The 13900-nt window shown below is 44.4% G+C and overlaps 1 pseudogene; it reads right to left on the bottom strand.

Annotated features, from left to right (window-relative positions):
- Positions 1-11346: 11346 nt before the first annotated feature.
- Positions 11347-12841, bottom strand: LOC131921895 (26S proteasome regulatory subunit 4-like; annotated as a pseudogene).
- Between the last annotated feature and the right edge of the window lie 1059 nt (positions 12842-13900).

Consider the following 13900-nt stretch of genomic DNA (forward strand, 5'->3'; position numbering starts at 1 on the left):
CTGAGGGCCTGAGTCTGATCCCCCAACCCACGGTGGGAGAAGAGAACCGATTCCTGAAAGTTGTTCTCTGACTTCTTCCGGACGGCACTGTGGCGTGAGCGTGCACACACAGGACGATGATGATGATGATAACCATAGTAACACTAAGTAATGTACAGTAATACAAATACAGAAGAGTGTTAAAGATTTTGTTCGAACTTTGTAGCTGGCCTTGCCCCTCGGGGGAGAACTGCCTTCCCCCATCTCTCTCCACCCCCCACCGCATCCCTCACCACACGAGTGTCCCTCACCTGAGCAGCACCACAGAGCTGACCCTGCGGTCAGGTGTGCCAGTGAGCCGACTCTGAGGGTGTGAGAACAGGAGAGGTACCACCCCACCTCCCCCATCCGCCATGTGGTGGTATGGGTAAGAGAAAGATGCCCTTCGCTCTCACCCATTACCACCTGTGGCAGGTGAAAGCTGGCGCCAGGGTCACAAAAGAGGGAGAGCTAGCCCTGACCCTCACTGGCTGCAGCACATGAGCGAGCAGGCTCTGCTTCCCGTCTGGGCAGCGCACTAGAGCTGACCCTGTTGTCAGGGATGCAGGTGAGCCAGCAACAGAGCTGACCTCACCCCCACCCCCCCATCTGCCATGCCATAGCATGAGTGAGGGAAAGATGCCCTACCCCCTCTGCCCCTTGCTACCTTCGGCAGGCAGGCGAGAGAGCTGTCCCTAAAGTCACAAGAGGAAAAAAAACTAGCCCTGCCCCTCACCAGCCGCAGCACACAGGAGAGTGGGCCCTGCACCCTACCTGGGCAGCACACTAGAGCTGACCCTGTTGGCAGTGATACAGATGAGCTAGCCCTGACATCGGTGCGGCCATCCCACCCCACCCCCCCACCCCCACATATGCCCCCTACAGCAATCAGGAGAGAGGGCCCTGCACCTCACCTGGGCAAAACAGTAGAGCTGGCCCTGGTGTGAGTGAGGGTGGCCTGGATCTGAGGACCTGAGAGCAGGAGAATTGGCCCGGCTCCTTGCTGCAGGCTGCGTTAGGTGAGCTAGCCGAGGCAGTACTGGAGAGTTGGCCCAGGCAGTGATGGTGAGGAAAAGCTGGTGGGCTGACCAACCCAGTTACCACCCAGGCCCAGAACCAGGGCTATGAGTTATCCCACCCCAACAGCCACCCCATCTATAGAGCAAGTAAAGGGGACGAACCTACAGATCCAAAACAGCAGGGTCCCCACAACACAGGGCAACAGGATATCCCAGAGGAGCCCCAGTGAGAGCCCATTATCAGTGGTGTAGCAGAGGCCAGAGGCCTTGAGCCAGTGACAAAGAACACTTACAAGTAAAGATGAATGGACTAAAGGGTAGACTGTGTCACTTAAGGGGCCACACTACAGCTTCTGCGACAAGATTCTTCTCCTTCTTTTGTGTCTTGTTTATTTTGTTTTTGTTTGGTTTGGTTTGGGGTTTTTCTTTTAAATTTGGTTTTGCTTTGGCGGGGATGGTGGTTGAATATGCAGACGCAAGGGGTTGGAGAGATAAGTGGGATCGGATGGGATATATGGTGTGAAATCCACAAAGAATCGGTAAAAGTTTAAAAAAAAAAGAAAATATAGTTACCTAACTTGTTTATTTTAGATATTCCCAGAAACAATGCAATTTTTTTTTTTTTTTTTTTTTTTGGTTTTCGAGACAGGGTTTCTCTGTGTAGCTTTGTGCCTTTCCTGGGACTCACTTGGTAGTCCAGGCTGGCCTCGAACTCACAGAGATCCGCCTGGCTCTGCCTCCCGAGTGCTGGGGATTAAAGGCGTGGCCACCACCACCCGGCTTTTTTTTTTTTTTTTTTTTGGTCAGAAACTTAATGCAATTTACAGATCATTTAAAAACATATAAAGTGCTTGTGTGTCTTTAGCAGCAGACAGGAAACCCTGAACATCAAATTTCTGTTCAACTGTAGGAAGGCAAGGCTTTTTTTTTTTTTTTTTTTTTTTTAGCTGTTCTTATTAAAGAGGTTGAAATATGTTTGCCCATAAACTACGGTCTTCTTCCTTCAAAAACTGCATGTATACCAAAATCTCTCTGCTGTGAGCATTCCAGTTTGTAAAGGGCTTCCCAGAAGACTAAAGGAGAAAGTCTATGCAAAGTACTTACAGCAGGCCCTGCCACAGCTCCCAGCAAAATCACAGCCAGCCCTCCCTTGGCACTACACTCCAGACACGTACAAAACACATTAGTCAATTCTGGTAAGCACTGTATTCTTGTGATTTCACATGTTCTTTTTTTATTTTTAAAATAGTTTTGCTTCAGGGAAAATGTCTCATTCTTATTTTTTAAAACATTTACACAAGGACTGAAAAAATCTAGCTCAGTGGGTAAAGCTTCCCCACACAAGTCTTGCTACCTGAGTTCAATCCTCAGAACCCATGTAAAGGTAGAGAGTGAGAACTGACTTCACAGAGCTATCCCCTGACCTCCACACAAGTGTCATGGTATGTGCGTACTGTGTTAATACACACACACACACACACACACACACACACACACACACACACGATAGATGATGGATGGATGGATAGATAGATAGATAGATACATAGATAGATGATAGATAGATAGATAGATAGATAGATAGATAGATAGATAGATAGATAGATGTGGTGATATTTTATTTGTGCTGAAATATGATATTTTATTTGTATGTTAATAAATAAAGTTTGCCTGGAGATCAGAGGTCACATAGCAAGCCATAAACAGAAGTCAGGCAGTGGTAGCACACACCCTTAATCCGATCACATGGCAGGCAGAGTCTCTGTGTGGTCAAGGACACAGCCAAGCGTGGTGACACATGCCTTTAATCCCAGTACCAACCATAGAGACCTGGAGGTCTGTATAGACAGGCAGTGACAAGCAAGTGATGTGGCTGGGCTTAGAGCCAATGAGAAGGCAGAACAGGAAGGCAATAAAAGCGCAGGTTAGACAGGAAGAAGCTCTCTCTGGGGAAGCTACAGTGTGGTGATAAGCTAAGGCTAGTTGTGGCTATTCGATATTTCTCTGATCTCTTCGGCTATTACCCCTGTATTTGGCTCTGTGTTTCTTATTTAATAAGACTGTTTAGAAATTTGTCTACATGTAGATGATAGATAGATAGATAGATAGATAGATAGATAGATAGATAGACAGACAGACAACATTTGAAAAGAATTCAAGTGAGCTGGAGGATGACTCCACACTTAAACAACTGGCTGCTCTTAAAGAGGTCCTGGGTTCTATTCCCAGCACTCACATGGCAGCTCACAACTGTCTGTATACTTTAGTTCCAGGGAATCCAATTCCTAATTCTGGTCTCCATGGGCTCCCGATAGGCAGACAAGTACCCATACCCATAAAAAATATTTTTAAAAATTGTAAAACTCAAAGACAGAACATGAAAATTAAATAAAAAGCACTTAAAATTCCATGTTATTTATGGATACTTGATAAGCAACCAGACTTTTCTTTGTTCATTATGTTAGGAGCAGAGCTGGAGAATTGGCTCAGTGATAAATAACACTGGCTGTTCTTCCAGAGGACCCAGGTTCAATTCCCAACACTCACATGGCAGCTTACAACTGTCTATAACTCCAGTTCCAGGGGATCCGACACCTTCACACAGATGCAACAATGATGCACAGAAAAAAATAAAAATAAATGAATTGTTTAAAAAATATGTTAGGAGCAGGTATGTGCACATAAGCACGTGTATATGTACGATATACCCATGTGTAATAGGTGCACAGGCATAGATTCAGCCACATACATTTCATATGTGCATAGATAGATTTTTTTTTATAGTAGTTCAAAGGGAAAATGTTCTTTATTGTTGTTTACTCTTGTTTATTTCAGACAGGACCTCACTGTGTAGCCCAGGCTGGCCTGGAAATCACAGAGATCCACCTGCCTCTGCCTTCCCAGTGCTGGGATCAAAAACATACGCCACCACACCCAGGTCACATCATTTTTTTAAAATATAATAAATATTTATTCCCATAGTTTGCTTATTTGTTTACTTTTCTCCCCAACGGCTATCATCTTCTAGCACTGAAAATTACATTAGATACGGTACAAACTTTAAATAATTAATTATAAAGTTTTTTTTTTAATAAAGCGTCGTCTTAACCAGTTTTAAGTGTGCAGCTCAATAGTGTTGAGCATATCCGCACCGCTGTGCTAAGTCCCTCCCAACCAATGTTCTACTTTCTGTTCTGTGGGTTCGCATCCATCTTATCCTTTATTTATTTGAATTTTTGGTTTTGGGGTTCTGGGTTTGTGTGTGTGTGTGTGTGTGTGTGTGTGTGTGTGTGTGTGTGTGTGTTTGTGCCATGATGTGTAAGTGGAGGTCAGCGGGCACACTGAGGAGTCAGTTCTCTCCTTATACTATGTGGGTTCCAGGGGTCACACTCAGGCCTTCAGGCTTGGCATCAAGTACCATTACCCACTGAACCATATCACCAGGCTCATCTTATCTTTTTAGTGTGTGTGTGTGTGTGTGTGTGTGTGTGTGTGTGTGTGTGTGTGTGCCCCTGCATGAGTTTATATGTACTAAGTGTCCAAGGAAGCCAAAAAGTGTTGGATCACTTTGAAGTGGAATTATAGACAATTGTGAGCTGCTTGGGAACCAAAGTGGAGTCCTCTGCAAGAGCAGTGAAAGCTCTTTTTTGTTGTTGTTGTTGTTGTTATTGTTGTTGTTGTTGTTGTTGTTTGAGACAGGGTTTCTCCATGTAGCCCTGGTTGTCCTAGCTCACTCTATAGACCAGGCTGGCCTCGAATTCAGAGATCTGCCTGCCTCTGCCTCCCGAGTGCTGGAATCAGTTAAAGCTTTATACCTCTCTCTTCCTCCTTACTCATCTTTGTGGTTTTTTTTTTTTTAAAGACATTTTATATTTTCCAGCACCTAGAATATTTATACTCCAGAAATTCACATGAAATGAAAGTATGAATGTATTTTTGAGGTACACACTACTAAAAAGAGGTCACAATCTCTTGTGTACACTGGGAATCAATGCCAGTCTCCAATGAACTGATTCCTTTCAGGTTCTCAGACATTCCAGCAGCACCCCCACCTCAAGGCCATTGCTTCAGCTGTTTTTTGTTTTTGTTTTTGTTTTGTTTTTGTTTTCCCCCTAATAGCTACATTGCTTGTGTACCTACTTCTGTGACATCTGAGCTCAAATGTCACTTTACCAGGGAGGTGATCCCCCGCCATCTAACTCAAAACAGCAGGCACCACACTCAACTCTAATCACTCCCCTCTGTTTTAATATGGCGTCTATCAGGTATCATGAACTTCCTTTATATATATATATTATGTTTCTGTTTCTGTCTAATGACATGACTCAGTAAATATTAATCCACCCATATTAAAATAAATGAATTTATATGGGTGACAGAAAGAGGCAGGTAGTTAGTTGCCTTTAGCTGGTGAAGAGAGAGAGTTGAGTGGGAAGGAGTCTCGTGTGGCTGTTTCCTACAGGTTGGACATAATTGTGGCAATCTTGAATCAGGGCAGCTGTGGCCACCCACTTGAGGCCACCATGAGATCAGACCTGTCAACACATTCTCACATGGTATGAGGAGAAAGCTCACAAGTCTGTCTGCTCCAGACAATGTATAAGGAATAGACAGTGGCTTGGAAGCCACACTGTGTGTGTTATCACTATCAGGTGATGTCCCTATGGTCCTGCAAGTAACCCTCATGAACTCAACAGCTCACTGTATTAAACTTGGGTGGATTTGGGGGGAGACTGTCATTGTCCTTTCTATCTGAGGTGAAGAGAAATAGACTCCCCAGGAAAAGCCATGAAACACAGAAGGAATATATTCTATGTCTTTATTACTTAAATGATTACATGGATATAAAAATTACTTAAAACTCACTGACATATTTGAATGAGCATATTATATTGAATGCAAATTATAACTGAATGAAATCATTTTTTTGTTGTTTTTACAAAACAGGGTTTCTCTGTGTAACAGCCTTGGCTGTTCTGGAACTCTGCAGGCCAGGCTAGTCTCAAACTTGCAGAGATCTGCCTGCCTCTGCCTTCCAAGTGCTGGGATTAAAGGCATGTGCCACCACACCTGACTATGAAAGAGTTTGTTTTTTGTTTGTTTAATTAGCAGTTGTACTGAAGGTCCCAGTATTCACAAGGTAACAAAACTGTAGTTCAAACTCAGATGTATCTGGCTCCCAGATCTTTGTTTGGGGTGTGCTGCCTACCTTCATTTCTGTGTCTTGTTTCCAGATTCACACATATCTAGGACAGGGAGTGCATTTCTGCCTAGGTCTTTCATGTTTTCAAGATCTTGGAATGTGAGATGGTGCAGATGATTGGCATGCATCTATCTCCCTAGTGCAAGTATGGTGTGATGCAAATAAATACTCTGTTTTCTCCAAGAGTCATTAGCTCTCAAGGCTCAGATATATAGCTGGCACTCAGTGACACCTAACTGATGGATGCTTGGTTTCATTTGTCAACTCAGGCATGTTATCTAGTCCCCAGGCAGTCACTCAAACACTGATCCAGGTTTTGCCGTAAAGGCATTTTGAAGTATGGTGAACATCTGCATTTGACAGATGTTAAGAAAGGAGATTGTCCTGTGGCATGAGGGAAACAGACCCTGTCAGCTGAAAGGTCTTCAGAGCAGAATCGAGGCTTCCCTAAGTAAGAAGACATTCTGCCTGTGAACTTCAGTGTTAGCATCTGCCTGTCCTTCCTGATGGAATGGCATACAGGTATTCAGGTTTAGACTTACATTCCTAGACCCTGGATTTGCACAAATGAGTTTCTGCAACAGATTGCTCTCTGTCTCTCTGTCTCTGTCCCTGTCCCTGTCTCTCTCTGCATGCATGCATATGTGTGCACATATTTTGAATAGCAACCAGAGGTGTGGAACAGATGTGAGTTCCTCCACCTACTAATTTTCTGATGATAATCTCTGGGGAAAATGTATCCCCAAATATTCACAAACTAAATGCCTTTGTGGTGTCTTCAGGGTTGATCCTTAAATGATAATGGAATGAGACCATTTCTTTCTTCTCCCTGTCCCGTGATAGTGTGGGCTTTATGTGGATGTCCATACCCAACTTATCCCACCTTCAAGCAAGCCCTGCCACAAAGCAAGCTCCATGTCCCCCTAGTTTGAGTCTTGAGTAGTGAATATCAGCTAGATTTCCCAGTACTGTCTCAGGCTTGCTTTGCTGGAAACCCAGACATTAACAGTTCTGTAATTAAAGTAAATGTATCATGGTCTGGAATAAGTGAGGTATGGTGGGCTACCTTAGAGGGTAAAACACTTGCCATGCAAGCCTGATGACCTGAGTCAATCCACAGGACCCATGTAAAGGTGGAAAGAGAGATCTCACTCCACAAAGTTGTTCTCTGGTCTCCATATGTGCACTGTGCCGCCCCCCCCCCCCACATCATACCTCAACTCTCTCTCTCTCTCTCTCTCTCTCTCTCTCTCTCTCTCTCTCTCTCTCTCTCTCTCACACACACACACACACACACACACACACACACACAAATAGTAATAAGTAAATAGCATGAAGACATCATTTGGAACATCATGAGTAGCTCAGCCTGTCCTAATTATCTGAGCTTTGGAGTCAACCACCAGTAGTAATTCTACCTTTGCAGCAAATTCATTTTGCTGTCCAGCCTTGAACAGATCGTAAACCTTTCCCCGCTCCCCAGTTCCAGGTAGTCTCCAGCAGAGTATTATGCTTCCTTCTTAATGGCATAAACTCCAAAGGGTAGTTAGAAATCTCCATTCCCGTTGTCAGGTCTCAGCCAAGGAGAGCAAGGCCTTTCTAAAGCCAAGATGTGGATTTCCAAAGATGAGCTTGAAAACATTCAGTGGTGTGTGTGTGTGTGTGTGTGTGTGTGTGTGTGTGTGTACACACACAAGTTTATGGTTTTGAATATTTTCAGAAATCAAAATAAACTTGCAACTACTTTTTGTCTAGCATTGTCTATGTAGTTATTAATCCTTCTGTCTGCCCTGCTTTGCAGTGTATACGAAGGTCTATGAATTCTGATACATCCGTGGGGATGGGAGCATGTTTAACAGATGATACGCAGTTATTTGTTTGTTGAGGCAGGCAGGTCTCAAATTCTCAGTCCTCCTGCTCTGGGCTCACTGGTGCCATAACACACTAACAGTGATTTGAACACTGAGTGTGATCAACAGTGATTGAACAGCTGAGCCCTGGGACAGTGAAAAGGAGTGCAAGGCTATCTCTGTCCTATGTGTATCTTGGTAGTGGGAAGAAAAGTGCAAAGCATGAAGGTTGTGTATCTCCACACTTTGAGTTCTGGCACGAATTCTAACACGGAGATTCATGCAGCTGCTAGATCACCTGGATCCGGCCCCGCAGAGGCCAAAGCACGGCTTACCTCTCAGTGCCAGGCGGGGTCATGTGACCTGGCCCTCTCTGGTGCCAGTGCCGCTTCACCTCTACGCAGTCCCACCCCAAGCACCCCCTGTCCACCCAGGTTCCACTCTGGTCACTGTAAGCATAAGGAAGACTCGGAGCCTGAGAATCATGTTTTCCTGCCAGAAGAACTGGAAACAGCGGCCATTCCCAGGGGAGGGGAAAGCTCCCGAGAGAAGAGTACACGTTCTTTTGAGGCCATTAGCCAAGGTTGCTGAGCTGGACTCATGAAAGAGCGGCACAGACCAGGGTCACAGTGGCAGCGATTAAAGGGTCACTGGGTCTTGATAAGAATCAGGCTGTTTTTGAGGGCGTCTAAAGCTGTGGTCTCTGAGGAGAGAGACTATTTCACCATGCTGAAAGAACTGACTTGTCTGGAGCAAACACCTGCCTGCCATTATCCCAACATCTCGCCAAGTCTATCAGGGATCTAGTACCATCTGGAGAGATAAGGGTCACATATAAATAAACCTAATTGGATTGAGAGGAATTAGAATTGGAAATAATTCCTATGAATTTGGATTAATGTCACTAAATACTTTTCAATGTAGGTTAAACCTCGACTAACAGATTATAACTTTAGATAAATATGCCTTCTGCTTTCTAAAGTCTATAGTTTTTCCGGAAAAAAAAAAGCTAGATTTCCCATAGTCATGATATAAATACATGTTTATGTAGAAAACTAATTTTTAAATGAGAAAAGAGTGGGATGTGGTGGTACACACCTTTGATTCCAGCTCTCAGGAAGCAGAGGCAGGCAGGCTCTCTGTGAGTTCTGGGCCAGCTTGATCTATCTACATAGTAAGTTCAAAGCCAGCCAGAACTATATAGTGAGACTTTGTCTCAAAAACAAAAATAAAAAAATTGAGATAAGATCATGTATAGGGGCTGGAGAGAGGGATCAGCAGTTAAGAGCACTTGCTGCTCTTTCAGAAGGCCTGGGTCTGATTCCCAAGCACCCATATGGTTGTTCACAACGATCCACAACTTCAGTTCTGGGAGATCCAAAGCCCTCTTCCAGCTTCCTTGAGCATCAGGCACATGCATGGTGTGCATCTATACATGCATGCAAAATATTTATACACAAATAAAATAATCTAAAATGCTAAATGATAACACATAGCATAAAACTTGCTATTTGACCTACTTTCTAGTTCATGGTTCAGTGACAGTAAGTCCATTCATATGCTGAGTGACTGTCATCCACCTGGTAATGGATAAGGATGCATCTCTGGGCCTTTTTCATCCTATGAGATTGTCCCAACATACAATTGGCCGTCCTCCTCCCTCAGCCCCCAGTAAGCACTACTCAGCTGCCCATCACCATGCGTGTGACTGGTCCACCTATCAGTGGGAATCACACAGTACTTGTAGCTGGAGTGTTCCCGGTCCTGCCTGGCCCACAGTCAGGACAAATCTCTCTCACCCGCCAGTCCCGCAGCTGCTCAGACCCAACCAAGTAAACACACAGAGACTTATATTACTTATAAACTGTATGGCCACGGCAGGCTTCTAGCTAGCTGTTCTTATATCTTAAATCAACCCATTTCTATTCTATAAGTTGCCATGTGGCTCGTGGTTTACCGGTATCTTAACATCTCATGGCAGCAGCTGGCAGCATCTCTCTGCCTCAGCCTTCCACTTCCCAGAATTCTCTTCTCTGCTTGTCCCGCCTATACTTCCTGCCTGGCTACTGGCCAATCAGCATTTTATTTATACAGAGCGATATCCACAGCAAGTACTTGTCCTTTTTCTTGTTTTCCTTAGCATAATGTTCTCAAGTCTCATCTATGTTGTGGCCTGTATCAAAATGTCCTTCTTTTCTACGGATGACTAATACCCATTTAGATCAGTGGTTCTCAACCTTCCTAACATTGCGACCCTTTAATACAGTTCCTCATGGTGTGGTGACCCCCCCCAACCACAAAATTGTTTTTGTTGCTGCTTTATAACTATAATTTTGCTACTGTTAGGAATCGTAATGTAAATATGTGATGTGAAGGTATCTGACATGTGATCCTGTGAAAGGCTGAGAATTGCTGTATTTATTTATTTATTTATTTATTTATTTATTTATTTATTTATTTATTATTTGAAAGCGAAGCAGGACAATCCTTTATTGGGAGCAGAGAGCAGCATAGCACAGTGACCAGCAGATGGAGAATGCCTAATGGTCTGCACAGCCTCTTCCAAGATACAGGCTGTCTACTAGCAAAAGTCAATAGGAAAATAGATTCACTGGGACAGTGTTGCTCGAATTGCTAAATGGACTTTTAATAAAAAACCCCAGAGCCAGATATTGGGGTAAATGCTAAAAGATCAGAGGGACAAAGGAACAAGCCACAGCCACATCTCATCTCACCAACTCCACAAAAACTCTACTAAATGCTTCCAAGTCCTCAGCTGAAAGCTCTCCAGCCGAAAAACTTCAGTTCCTGACTCCTCACGACTTATACACCTTTCTCTGCCCAACCATCACTTCTTTCCTAGTGCTGGGATTAATGGCATGTGTGCTTCCCAAATACTGGGATTAAAGGTGAAAGATCTCAAGGGCTGGGATTAAAGTCATGTGACTCCCAAGTACTGGGATTAAAGGTCTGTGCCACTAGTGCCTGGCTCTGTTTCTCTCCTAGACTGAGTCAATCTCATGTAGTTCAGGGTGGCTTTGAACTCACAGAGATCCAGACAGATCTTTGCCTCCCGAGTGCTAGGCTTAAAGGTGTGTGCCACCACTGCCTGGGCTCTATGTTTAATCTAGTGGCTTGTTCCGTTCTCTGATCCTCAGGCAAATTTTATTAGAGTACACAATATATCACCACAGGGCAGTCCCCTTCTACCCAGGTAGGGGAAACTCATTAACTTTCCTGAAGGCAACCATGGGTCACTAGAGATAGAGCCCCTTAGGGGTGCCTTTATAAAGAACATTCTCTTTAGATTTTCTTTGAAGTCTTCACTTGTTACTTTTAAGGCCACCAAGCTAGCTCCTGTGCAGATTGCCTTGATGTCAACCCCAGAGAGGTCATCTGCTGTGGGATGGTCTGTATGTCAAATGTGTTGCTGATTGGTCAATAAATAAATCACTGATTGGCCAGTGGCCAGGCAGGAAGTATAGGCGGGACTAACAGAGAGGAGAATTGAGAGAACAGGAAGCTGGGTGGGAAAGACATTGCCAGCCGCCACCATGACAAGCCGCATGTGAAGATCCCGTTAAGCCATGAGCCATGTGGCAAGGTATAGATTTATGGAAATGGATTAATTTAAGCTGTAAGAACAGTTAGCAAAAGCCTGCCACGGCCATACAGTTTGTAACCAATATAAGTCTCTGGGTTTACTTGGTCGGGTCTAAGAGGCTGTGGGACTGGTGGGTGAGAGATTTGCCCTGACCGTGGGCCAGGCAGGAAAACTCTAGCTACAGTCATCCTTTGCCATGATCAAGTCATCCAAGGTTACATCATCAACCAGTGTCATCCTGCTTGTGTGAACCTGGAAGGTACAATTCTTGGTCTTTTTATCAGGCAGGGGGAACTCGATCTTTTTGTCAATGAGGCCTGGTTTAATAAGTGCTGGATCCAAAGTTTCTATTCGGTTTATGGCCATGATAACTTTTACATCTCCCCTCAAATCAAATCCACCCAACTGGTTCAACAGTTCCAACATTGTTTGCTCAATTTCTCTCTCTCACCTCCAGAGTTTGAATTGCAGCTTTTGTTCTCAATGGTGTCAATTTCATCAATAAACACAATGGATGATGCATGTTCTTTACCAACCTGAAACAGTTCCCATATGAGTTTGGGCCCATTGCCTAGATACTTCTGAATAAGTCTTGAACCAGCCACTCTCAAGAAAGTGGCTAGAGTTTGGTTCTCTACCGCTTTGGCCAAGAACATTTTATCTGTTTCTGGTGGACCATAGTGGATGATCCCCTTAGGGGGCTTTATCCCCATCTCTTCATATTGCTCAGGATGGGTAAGAGGAAGCTCCACAGAGTCCTTAATTTCCTGGATTTGGTTGTCCAGTTCCTCCAATATCTATGTAGGTCTCCCGGCAGGAGAGAGGGGCTTCATCCCTGTGACCAGGGTACCTGTGCCATCCATTAGTACCCCTATCATGGCATGCACCTTGTGGTTGAGCAGGACTGAACGGCCTGGCTCCAGCAGATCCTTGTCCACAAATGATAGGTTGCTGATGTAGTGTTCTGAGCCCACAGATGTGGACACAATGGTGTGATTCTCATCAGTGATCTCTTCCAAAGTTCTAACAGACTTGGGGGCCCCCCTGAGATCATCCACTTTTGATCTTTTCTCCTGTTGCTTTTCTTCTGATGATTTCGTCTGGTCTCGATTTCTAGTGAATTCTTCCTCCATGAGAAGATAGTCTTTTATTCTCTCTAACTTCAGTAATTTCAGGCGACACTGAGTGTGAGGCGTGACTAGTGGCAGTTTGCTGACAACATCTGGTTGCTTTTTTTCCTCTTCCTCCCACTCCTCCTCCTCCTCCTCCTCCTCCTCTTCCTTCTCTTCCTTCTTCTTCTTTCCCCCACCCCTCTCTATTTGGGATAGGAGGTTCATATTTTGTTTTCTTGTCCTTATCCTTCTCATCACCCCAGAACCATGATCATCTCTCTGATTTGACCCATCTTCCCTCCGTTGTCCTAGCCAAGAACCTCTATTTTAGATAGATAATCTTCCTCCCACCTCAAGTGTTGGAGTTTGAACTCAATAGTCTTAGACATGCTAGCCAAGTCCTCTTCCACAGAGCCAAATCTCCTCCTCCTCCTCCTCATCCTCCTCCTCTTCCTCCTCCTTCATGCTAGGGATGGGTCCAGGGATATGGCTCAGTGGGTAAAAGCATTTGCTTCATAAGCTTGATGACCTAGGTTCAACCCCCATAACCCAAATAGAAAAGTGGGTTGTGGTAGCTTGCATTTGAAATCTCAGCATTCCTATGGTGAGAAAGGAGGCAGAGATGGAAGAATCAGCCAGAAGCTCACAGGCTAAGGTCTTAGCTACTTTTCTATTGCTGTGAAGAGGGTAGGTCCATGGCCATCATGGTGGGAGCATGGCAACAGATGGGCAAACATGGTAGCTGAGAGTTCTACATCCAGATCAGGAAGAAAGAGCCCCTGGGCTTGGAATAGGCTTTTTAAAACCTCAAAGCCCAGCCCCAGTGACACACTTCCTCCAATAAGACAAATAAAATTAACCTTCACAGGTCACATGTGTCTTTTTGAGGAGCCACACATCATTTTCTACAGCAACGATACCTTGTCTACAGTCAGCGATGCACAAGGGTCCCGGTCTGTCCATATCTGTGTCAGTATTTGGAGTTTTCTTTTTACTTGTTTAATTTTATTTTTTCAATGCTGGTTATCAAACCCCAGGTTTTATACAAGGTGAGCTAAGCATGTTACCAACTGAGATATGCCCTCAGCCCCTAGT

The sequence above is a fragment of the Peromyscus eremicus genome, chromosome 11 (genome assembly GCF_949786415.1).
Source record: "Peromyscus eremicus chromosome 11, PerEre_H2_v1, whole genome shotgun sequence".
Taxonomy (NCBI): domain Eukaryota; kingdom Metazoa; phylum Chordata; class Mammalia; order Rodentia; family Cricetidae; genus Peromyscus; species Peromyscus eremicus.